Consider the following 10354-nt stretch of genomic DNA (forward strand, 5'->3'; position numbering starts at 1 on the left):
GTGACGTCACAGCGCGTGTCACAGTTTGTGTCGTCATAATGTGGGACAGGACACGCGGTCATTTCCACAACGGCTCCAGGTTGGGTCATCACCCTCTCTCACACGTTGTCTGTCTCGACTACCCCCTTGGGATTATATGGTTGGATCCCAGGGATTTATGTCTCTTGATGTCACTCTGTTGTTATTAACAAGCTACTTCAGGCTGGAGGAATTCCTGGTTGGATAATATTGTTTAAGTTGTACTGTTATTACTGTACTGGACAATAGATTCTATTGTTTTACTGGGTTGCTGGGCAGCTGATTCAATCACAAGATCAGTATTGTCCATGCAGCTAAAGTTTCAACCAAACATTGAATATCCTTACGACACACTATTTCACAGCGGTACCCCACTTTCTTAAGTATATGCACAAACATTGTGTACCGTTCGTTCAAAGCTCTCTTAGTGTTTTCCCCTGGGGTGATCTGTCAGTGAGTGACAGTCTGTCCCAAGTCTCTCTCTCTCTCTCTCTCTCTCTCTCTCTCTCTCTCTCTCTCTCTCTCTCTCTCTCTCTCTCTCTCTCTCTCTCAGATGGGATGGGGAACGAGGACGAGCAGACAAAATTGTCACGATGCCCGCACTAATGCTGATGCCTGCAGAAATGTTACAGTTCCTCTGTATCGAGGATTTATTGTAATACACTGTCAACAATCCGTTGTTAAATGCCTCCTATAAAAAGAGTGAGGACAGAGGCCCTGTACATAAATGCAATGCACCCTCCTGGGAGAAGCTTCTCGACCAGTGCTTCTCTGAAATCCTCAAACATCTGAATTTCTCTTAATAGGCTTCTCTATTGAATGCCGTTGTTTTACACTGACAAATATTGTTTGGAGGGTAAAGTGTTTGATTAATGGCGTTGGCTTGTTATCACCACGTTTCCCTAGAAGACGGGGAAAGAATGGATTGACAGAAGAGAAGACTGCACTGAGAGAAAGAAGGGTCAAAAGTAATTTTCGGTTTCACTCCAGAAAGATTCAACTGCAGCTCCCCTAAGGTTTTTAGATAACTATACACACAATCTATATTAACACACTGTTGGGGAACAGTCTGTTGGGGTGATTGAACACACACTCACCGCTGGAGCCCTCTCTATCGTTAACCAGTCAGAGTACGATGATGAGGGGTGGCTAGCATCTTAACCCGGTTAAAACCTGCATCTGATACAAACCTGAAGAGGTGGGATGGAGGTGGATCAAGCTAGCTACCCATCCCAGAGAAGCAAGAGGGTCTATGTTCGGGGTCTCCCACCCAATGCTTAATGGGCGTGCTGAGCTGGAAAACATGCAGAGTCTAACTGCATGTAACATCTCCTCCATCCTCACTGGGTTAATTAAGTTTCACCACTCTCAGATTTACGGAGCGGGAAAGGGCTCCGGCCATAAGTCATGTCAAACAGCGTGAACGTGTGGAGTGTGTATGAAAAACTGATACAGGCGGGAGGAGAAGAGACACGGCTCTGGTACATGTCTGCAATCTTAATTAAACACGCCCAGCTGCGCTCTCCTCTCTAACACGCAAGCACAAGACTCCAGCTTAATTTGAACCCTCCACTCTTTGGGATGGAGAGAGAGAGGGATGGCGGGATGGAGAGCGAGAGAGGGATGGGAAAGTGCTGCACAGCACATTGTGGAGCTGCATCTATAAAGGGAATCGCTGAGTCGTCCATTAAAGCTGGTTACTGAGGCAGTTTAGGTGCAACCCTGGACATCCTCCCTCTGTTTCAAGGATGAGGGGAAGGAGGGAGGAGAGGTGGGGGAGTAGTTGTTAGGAGTTGTGGGGGGGTAGTTAAAAGACAGGTGGCTGCTGGACATTATTCATCATGTTGCGCAACATATTGCTGAAATCATCACCATGGATACGTGATCTGCAATTTCATTTGGATCTACAGGCTCGAACAAAGAGGATGAACAAAAACAACCTCAAAGTAGCAGCACTTCCTAGAATCCATAACCTGACAAACTAACTCCCCGACTCGATGCTTGGCCTGCTAGCCCTGTGTAAATAGCACCACTCACAGACAGACTTCCTCAATCAGGCAGCACCAATATGTTATCATGCAGAAGGAGGTGTCAGTCACAGGGGCCATGACCAACCTGGTCTCAGAGCATTTAATACTATTCTGTACGTAAAGCCAAGACACTCCATTTTGTGTGATATGTTATATTTCATAAGGTATGTATTCATTTGTAGATGTCCAAGATCCAATGTGTATGACATGTTAAGAATTACAATTTGTATTATATGTTAAGAATTTTCAAAATGTACAATATGTTATGAATTGGCTACATGTATGATATGCTATGAACTCTAGCTTGGTCTCTAACATTAGCTAGCTGGCTAACGTTGGCTAGGCTAGGTGTTAGGGTTAGGGGTTAAGGTTCATGTTATGTTTCGGAGTTAGGTGAAAGGGTTAGGTGAAGGGTTAAGTCATTGAACAGTTGCTTATCAGGTAAAATGCTAAATTTATCAGTGATGAGAATCGAACTCCCAACCTTTGAAATGCTAGATATTTGTGTTATACGCCCACTTATCCACCATACTTTTGTTTTTGCCTTAATTAACCATCTATCTTATGTAACAATACCAAACGTAACATATCGTACTAATTTGAGTATCCCAATTGTATGTCTAGTCTATGAGACCAGGCTGCCATGACAGGTCAGTCACAGGGGCCATGATCGGGCCGACTTATTTCTGGGGGATTTTTATGGGAATGTGAACTTTTTGCTGGATCCATACTTGGCAAATATTAGAGGAGTCAGGGTGTAAGAATATGGCCCATTTTGTTATTGTGTATTCTCTCACCCTGAGCAATCGGGGTCATACAGACCCTGTGAACAGCCTCCCATTTGTTTTGCACTAATGCTACTGTTGTTTGACATGTGCTCACAACTCCCTTCTATGACCATCTCAAATATGCACCCAAATATTTGCATTCAATAACATTTAAACTGAGAGAGTTGGTATTCATATCACTCACGTGTTGGCATTCACAGCGCTTCTCCTTGTTTGTGTGGTATTGATGACAAACATGCTTTCTCTCTTGCTCTCCCTCTCTCTTTCTCACTCACCCACTCACTCACTCACTCACTCACTCACTCACCCCCTCCCCCTCCCCCTCCACCCCACACACACACACACAGACCTTCTTTTCTCCTCTGTGAAGTTTTAAGTGAATATCTGTGCCCTGAGGCCCGACAACAATAATGTGGCCCAACAGAACAGAGCTTTGTGTTGTGTCAGACCTTTGAGGTGAGCTTCTTCATAGACAACATTAAACCAAAACCCAATTCAAAACCAGTGGTCTTTCGGACTGTTTGGAAGTATTAAATCCAGACCACATTAAAACAACTTAAAAGAAGGCTTCCTATAATGTCTGAGCCGTGCTTGAATAATCCAATCTTAGAATTAATAAATGAAAATGGATAATAATCTACTTTGATCTCCATAACAGATTCATTACACATCTATACTTATTTCATGGACGTGTTCAAACAGGTTGAACCGCAATTTTTAAAGGTTAATCAAATCTATCCATAGCTTATCTATAGCGCATTCATGACATGCTATGCACAAACTCAATTTGACATAAACAGTTACATTCATGAGTTTCATTGACAAAAACCTGATAAAAACGAATTTAGGTTTGCTCACTGGGAAATGAATATGCAACTAGTCAGTGATAACTGTGTGGGGTATGGAGTTTGTGACAGCAACCATGTGATTTCATTACAGAATTATAGACACTATGTCATGGTATTTTCTATGACCTTCTATATAGAAGAAGCTCTTACCTTCTAACGACTCTGGTGTAGCATGTGGAGCATCATAGAGCCAAACATGTTACAAGTGCGATTCTCATATTTGTCTCCTTTTCTCAAATGACTGCCTCGCCTGGTTCACCAACTACTTCTCAGATAGAGTTGTCGTGGAAATTTCCTCTATTTACCAAATCATGGGAGCAAACCACACACACAAGTCAGAGTTAGTTATCAAAGTCCATCTTTAATTATATGAGCTCTATAGCATGTTCTGTGACTCTCAACAGTTCAGTATCTCTACTGAAAAGTTGAGAGCCCCAACATAATGGGATCCTTTATAGCGAAGATCCACCCCCCCTAGACGACATGACATGACAGGTCCCAGGAACTTACACAAAGAAAGACTTTACTTCAGAGAGGAGTATCCCCTAGGCAGACAGAGTTGGCTATAAATTATCGTTCAGTTTTGTCTCCTTTCTCAAACTCAGAACCATAAACCAATCCTCCATATCAACAGGCATATATCAAATTGTCATTTCGATACAACCAATTCTAAATACAACCAATCCTGGACGAGCTCACAGAGAAGAGAGTGAGGCTATAGGTTAAGATAAAAGGGAGCATGAGAATGATTCCAGACACTGCCATCCTCCTTTTCCCCAATGGGAAAAGTAGGGTGTGACTGGCACACACACAGAGGAGCAAAAGATATGTTTACACATGATGACACTTTGACCTCTCCCCTCTCTGCGGCCCATGCAACTTAGTCTTGACATAGGACAGATAACTGCAACCCGCCACAGTATTATACAAAAATACCATTCTGATGAGAAGTAACTTACAAACATATGATGAATATAAAACATCTTACATATGTTACCAGCAAATTCTGATTATTTCCACAACAGAGTTCAGTGTGTCAAATCAGAGGGCCTGTTGTCCGGACCTCTGGCAGTCTCTGTGAGGGTGCCACAGGGCTCACTTCTCGGGCCGACCCTTTTCTCTGTATATATCAATGATGACGCTCTTGCTGCTGGTGATTCTCTGATCCACATCTACGGAGACGACACCATTCTGTATACATCTGGCCCTTCTTTGGACACTGTTATCAAACCTCCAAACGAGCTTCAATGCCATACAACTCTCCTTCCGTGGCCTCCAACTGCTTTTAAATGCAAGTAAAACTAAGTGCATGCTCTTCAACCGATCTCTGCCCGCACCCTCCCGCCCAACTAGCATCACTACTCTCAACAGTTCTGACCAAGAAAATGTGGACATCTACAAATACATAGGTGTCTGGTTAGACTGTAAACTCTCCTTCCAGACTCACATTAAGCATCTCCAATCCAAAATTAAATCTAGAATCGGCTTCCTATTTCGCAAAAAAGCCTTGTTCACTCATGCCGCCAAACTTAACCTTATAAAACTGACCATCCTACCAATTCTTGACTTCGGTGATGTAATTTACAAAATATCCCCCAACATTTTACACAGCAAACAGGATGTAGTCTATCACAGTGCCATTTGTTTTATCACCAAACCCCATATACTACCCACCACTGCGACTTGTATGCTCTCGTTGTTTGGTCCTCACTACATATCCGTCGCCAAACCCACTGGCTCCGGGTCATCTATAAGTCTTTGCTAGGTAAAGCCCCGCTTTATCTCAGCTCACTGGTCACCATAGCAACACCCACCCGTAGCACACGCTCCAGCAGGTATGTTGCACTGGTCATTCCCGAAGCCAACAATTCCTTTGGCCCCCTTTCCTTCCAGTTCTCTGCTGCCAATGACTGGAATGAATTGCCAAAATCTCTGAAGCTGGAGTCATATCTCCCGCTCTAACTTTAAGCATAAGCTGTCAGAGCAGCTTACCGATCGCTGTACCTGTACACAGCCAATCTGTAAATAGTCCACCCAACTACCTCATCCCCATATTATTACTTACCCTCTTGCTCTTTTACACCCCAGTATCTCTATTTGCACATCATCTGCACATATATCACTGCAGTATTAATGCTAAGTTGTAATTATTTTTGCCTCTATGGTCTATTTATTGCCTTTACCTCCCTACTCTTCTACATTTGCACACACTGTACATAGACTCTTTCTATTTTTCTTTTCTTGTGTGTTATTGACTGTACTTTTGTTTATGTATAACATTGTGTTGTTTTTGTCGCACTGCTATGCTTTATCTTGGCCAGGTCGCAGTTGTAAATGAGAACTTGTTCTCAACTGGCCTACCTGGTTAAATGTAGGTGAAATTAAATAAAAAATAAAATATTTGTAGATTTTAAAGTACTCTGCATTTTAGAGAGCCTTTACGCACAACATATATTGGTGAATCAAAAAAATTCAGTGAAGAGTTGCCTTATTCAATTGTTCAATCCATTAAATATTGGAAAGTGAGAAAAGTGTACAATTGGGGTTGACCAGTGGTGCTTTAAATCTAGCCTAATAATCCTCATCAATCATGGAACTGTGAACTGTCGATGATAGCTGTCCGGTCGTGGTGAACCGTGCGGCAGTTTTAAACGTCTCTGTACGATTTGCATTCCATGATGATTCAAATAATTATTGCACAACTTGTAATACGTTAGCCTAATATGATCCACTAAAACAACCACACTAACGTGACTGCAGTAAGGAAGTTAAACTAACGGTGTAATGGAATGACGCAAAATGTAAGGAAACTAACGCTAAAGTGACAGTTCTAAATGTATGTTGGTATAACTGACGGCGGCTACCGATAGTGGCACATTTTTTACACGATACAAATTGGAAAAAGTAAAGTGAAAAGTCTGGGCATTTAGTTCAACATTTCGAGAAATCATAAATCAACTCAGTAGCTTTGACGCTGTGCTGTCATTTGCGCATAGCTACAGAAGCCTATAGCTTGGGTTTCCACATGGAAAAGGTGATATGTTGATATGCTTCAGTTCCATGCCATTCGACTGGTTTCACATGTCTCCAGCGATCATAAAGTAAAATAGATCATGAAACAATTGTCATTTGTGTTTATAATTCCCTTATCCAAACAGCCTACTCATTTACCTAGCTCTTATCAATAGCGCTTATGTAAATGAAATAGCACGGAGAGTGGTGCTATTTCTATCCCCAAAAAATGAAGATGTTTTTCCACTTGGAACCGACAGGTTGCTTGAACCTATTATTTCATCGTTTCATCATGCGTAAAAATGGTGGAATTATGAGGGAATTAAGTCAAGGTTAGAATATTGAGTATCTGTAGATACGCCCCCGACACACCTCCATTTTTTCCGGTCTCCACCCTAAATGAACAGCGGGTGAATAGCATGCTATTCTCATGCTTAAATTCAAGGTCAAAATACACATAGAGAGAAAGGTGCATAAAAAAGGAATTACGTTCCATTTACGTATGCTTAACTCGGTCGGAAACGCCCTCCTTAGTGAATAATGGCAGAATGTTAGCTAGCTTTAACACCTTGTATGTTTTTCTCACTAATATACAGTGCTGTAAAAAAGTATTGCCCCTTTCTAATTTTCTCTCTACATTTGCATACTTTTGACACTGAATGTTATCAGATCTTCAACAAAAACCTAATATTAGATAAACAAAACCTGAGTGAACAAATAACACAACAATTACACGTTTATTTAATTTATGTCATGAATAAAGTTAATCAACACCCAATGCCCCCCTACCCTAAATAACTGGCTGTGCCAACTTTAGCTGCAATGACTTCAACCAAACGCTTCTTGGAGTTGTTGATCAGTAATTCAGAAAGTGTTCATGCCTTTGACTTTTTCCACATTTTGTTGCGCTACAGCCTGAATAAAACATCTATTAAACTTACATTTTGTGTTATGGGCCTACATACAATACCCCATAACGTCAAAGTGGAATTCGTTTTACAAAATCAATACAAATAAAAGCTGAAATGTCTTCAGTCAATATGTTTTCAACCCCTTTGTTATGGAAAGTCAAAATAAGTTCAGGAGTAACAATGTGCTTAACAAGTCACATAATAGGTTGCATGGACTCACTGTGTGCAATAATGGTGTTTAACATGTTTGTGGAATGTTAAGGGGTAATCACTACAAAGATACAGGCGTCCTTCCTAAGTCGGTTGCTGGAGAGGAAGGAAACCGCTCAGGGATTTCACCATGAGGATATTTACAGATTTTAGTGGCTGTGGTAGGTAAAACTGCGGATACAAACTGAGGAACTGAGAATACAAATATTCCAAAACATGCATCCTGTTTGCAATAAGGCATTGAAGTAAAACTGCAAAAAAAATGGCAAAAAAATTGGCAAATTAACTTTATGTCCTGGATACAAAGCATTATGTTTGGGGCAAATCCAACACAAGATATCACTGAGTACCACTCACGTCACTGAGTACCAATCCTCATATTTTTAAACATGGTGGTGGCTGCGTCATGTTCTGGGTATGCTTGTCATTGGCAGGGACTAGGGAAAATTTTGGGATTAAAAGAAAAGGCTTGGAGCTAAGCACAGGCAAAATCCCCCCCCCCCCCCCCCCCCCCCCAAAAGAAATGTGGTTCAGTCTGCTTTCCAACAGACACTGGGAGATAATTTTACCTTTCAGCAGGACAACAACCTAAAACAAAAGGCCAAATTTACTGTGGCAGTGGCCTCCATCATTCTTAAATGGAAGAAGTTAGGATCCATCAAAATCCTAAATCTGGGACCCAGCCAAACTGAGAAATCGAGGGAGAAGGGCCTTGGTCAGGGAGGTGACCAAGAAGCCAATGGTCAGTCTGACAGAGCTCTAGAGTTCCTCTGTGGAGAATGGAGAGCCTTCCAGAAGAACAACCATCTCTGCAGAACTCCACTAATCAGGCCTTCATGGTAGAGTGGCAGGACAGAAGCCACTCCTCAGTAAAACACACATGAAAGCCCACTTGGTGTTTGTCAAAAAGGCACCTAAATACTTAGACCTTGAGAAACAAGATTATCTGGTCTTATGAAACCAAGATTGAACTCTATGGCCTGAATGCCAAGCGTCACATCTGTAGGAAACCTGGCACCATCCCTACGGTGAAGCATGGTGGTGGCAGCATCATGCGGTAGGGATGTTTTTCAGCAGCAGGGACTGGAAGACGAGTCAGGATCGAGGGAAAGATGAACGGAGCAAAGTAGGTCCTTAATGAAAACCTGATTCAGAGCACTCAGGACCTCAGACTGGGATGAAGGATCCCCTTCCAACAGGACAACAACCCTAAGCACACAGCCAAGACAACGCAGGGATGGCTTCGGGACAAGTCTCTAAATGTCCTTGAGTGGCCCAGCTCGATCGAACATCTCTGGAGAGAACTGAAAATATCTGTGCAACAACGCTCCCCATCCAACGTGACAGAGCTTGAGAGGATCTTCAGAGAAGAATGGGAGAAACTCCCCAAATACAGGTGTGCCAGGCTTGCAGCGTCATACCCAAGAGAACTTGAGGCTGTAATCGCTGACAAAGGTGCTTCAACAAAGTCCAGAGTAAAGGTTCTGAATATTTATGTGAATGTGGTATTTCATTGTTTGTTTGTTTTTACACTTGCCAAAATAAAAATAAACTGTTTTTGCTTTGTCATTATGGCGTATTGTGTGTAGATTGATGATGGAAGTAAAACAATTGTATACACTTTAGACTAAGGATGTAACCTAGCAAAATGTGGAAGAAGTCAAGGGGTCGGAATACTTTCCGAAGACTCTGTATAGAATAAAGGTGTAGGAAGAGAACTGACTGTTGGGTGTTTTAGACACCCACCCACCTACCCACCTAGGAGCCAGTATCCACATGAATGTACCGCTCCATGTTTTCCACTCAATAGAAGAAGCTTCCTAAAAAGTGGCGAGGAGGGTAGATGTAAGGCCTTGTCTGACTGGATCTAATGGCCACTGGGATTCCATTTGACTGCCACTTCACAGATTTGTCTAAACAAATTAGTCTGTCTTGTTCCCCAGCAGCTCTTATTCTATTTCTATAATGGTTGATACATTCTTATATTTCACACCTCAAGATGGATGCCTGAACACAATGCATTGCTAGGCATTAGTGCTGTTGCTTGCAGGGGAGACATGGTGCTGACTAGGTTAGCGGTTGGGTTGTCATACCGCAACGGTTGGGTTGGCATACCGCAAATATCGCAACAGATTTAGATATTTTATCTATAAGAGTGGAGATGACATTTTCCCTCGTAGCAACCCGAGGATGTTTAGAGAGAGCGAGAGCTCACTCACATTCACAGAATCACATCAGTGTGTTTATCTTTTTACTGGGGGAATAATTGTTGCCTAGTGTGGTTTTCTCATGCAAGCAAGAGAACACTGAACTCATGATGTGTTGGAAACATTGCATACAGACACTGCAATTTGTTTTCAATCAATTAACTATGTTACTAACAAACCCCTGACTGTGAATTGTATTTTGGCACATAGATAAGTCCTTAAAAAAATGTTTACAATTCATTCATGCTGCCAAACAGCCATCTCCATCTCCCATTCCATCTTACAATACCACAACGCACACCAAAGTACATCGCTCTTTGCATATTGCAC

The sequence above is a fragment of the Oncorhynchus masou genome, chromosome 9, assembly GCF_036934945.1.
Source record: "Oncorhynchus masou masou isolate Uvic2021 chromosome 9, UVic_Omas_1.1, whole genome shotgun sequence".
Classification (NCBI taxonomy): Eukaryota; Metazoa; Chordata; class Actinopteri; order Salmoniformes; family Salmonidae; genus Oncorhynchus; species Oncorhynchus masou.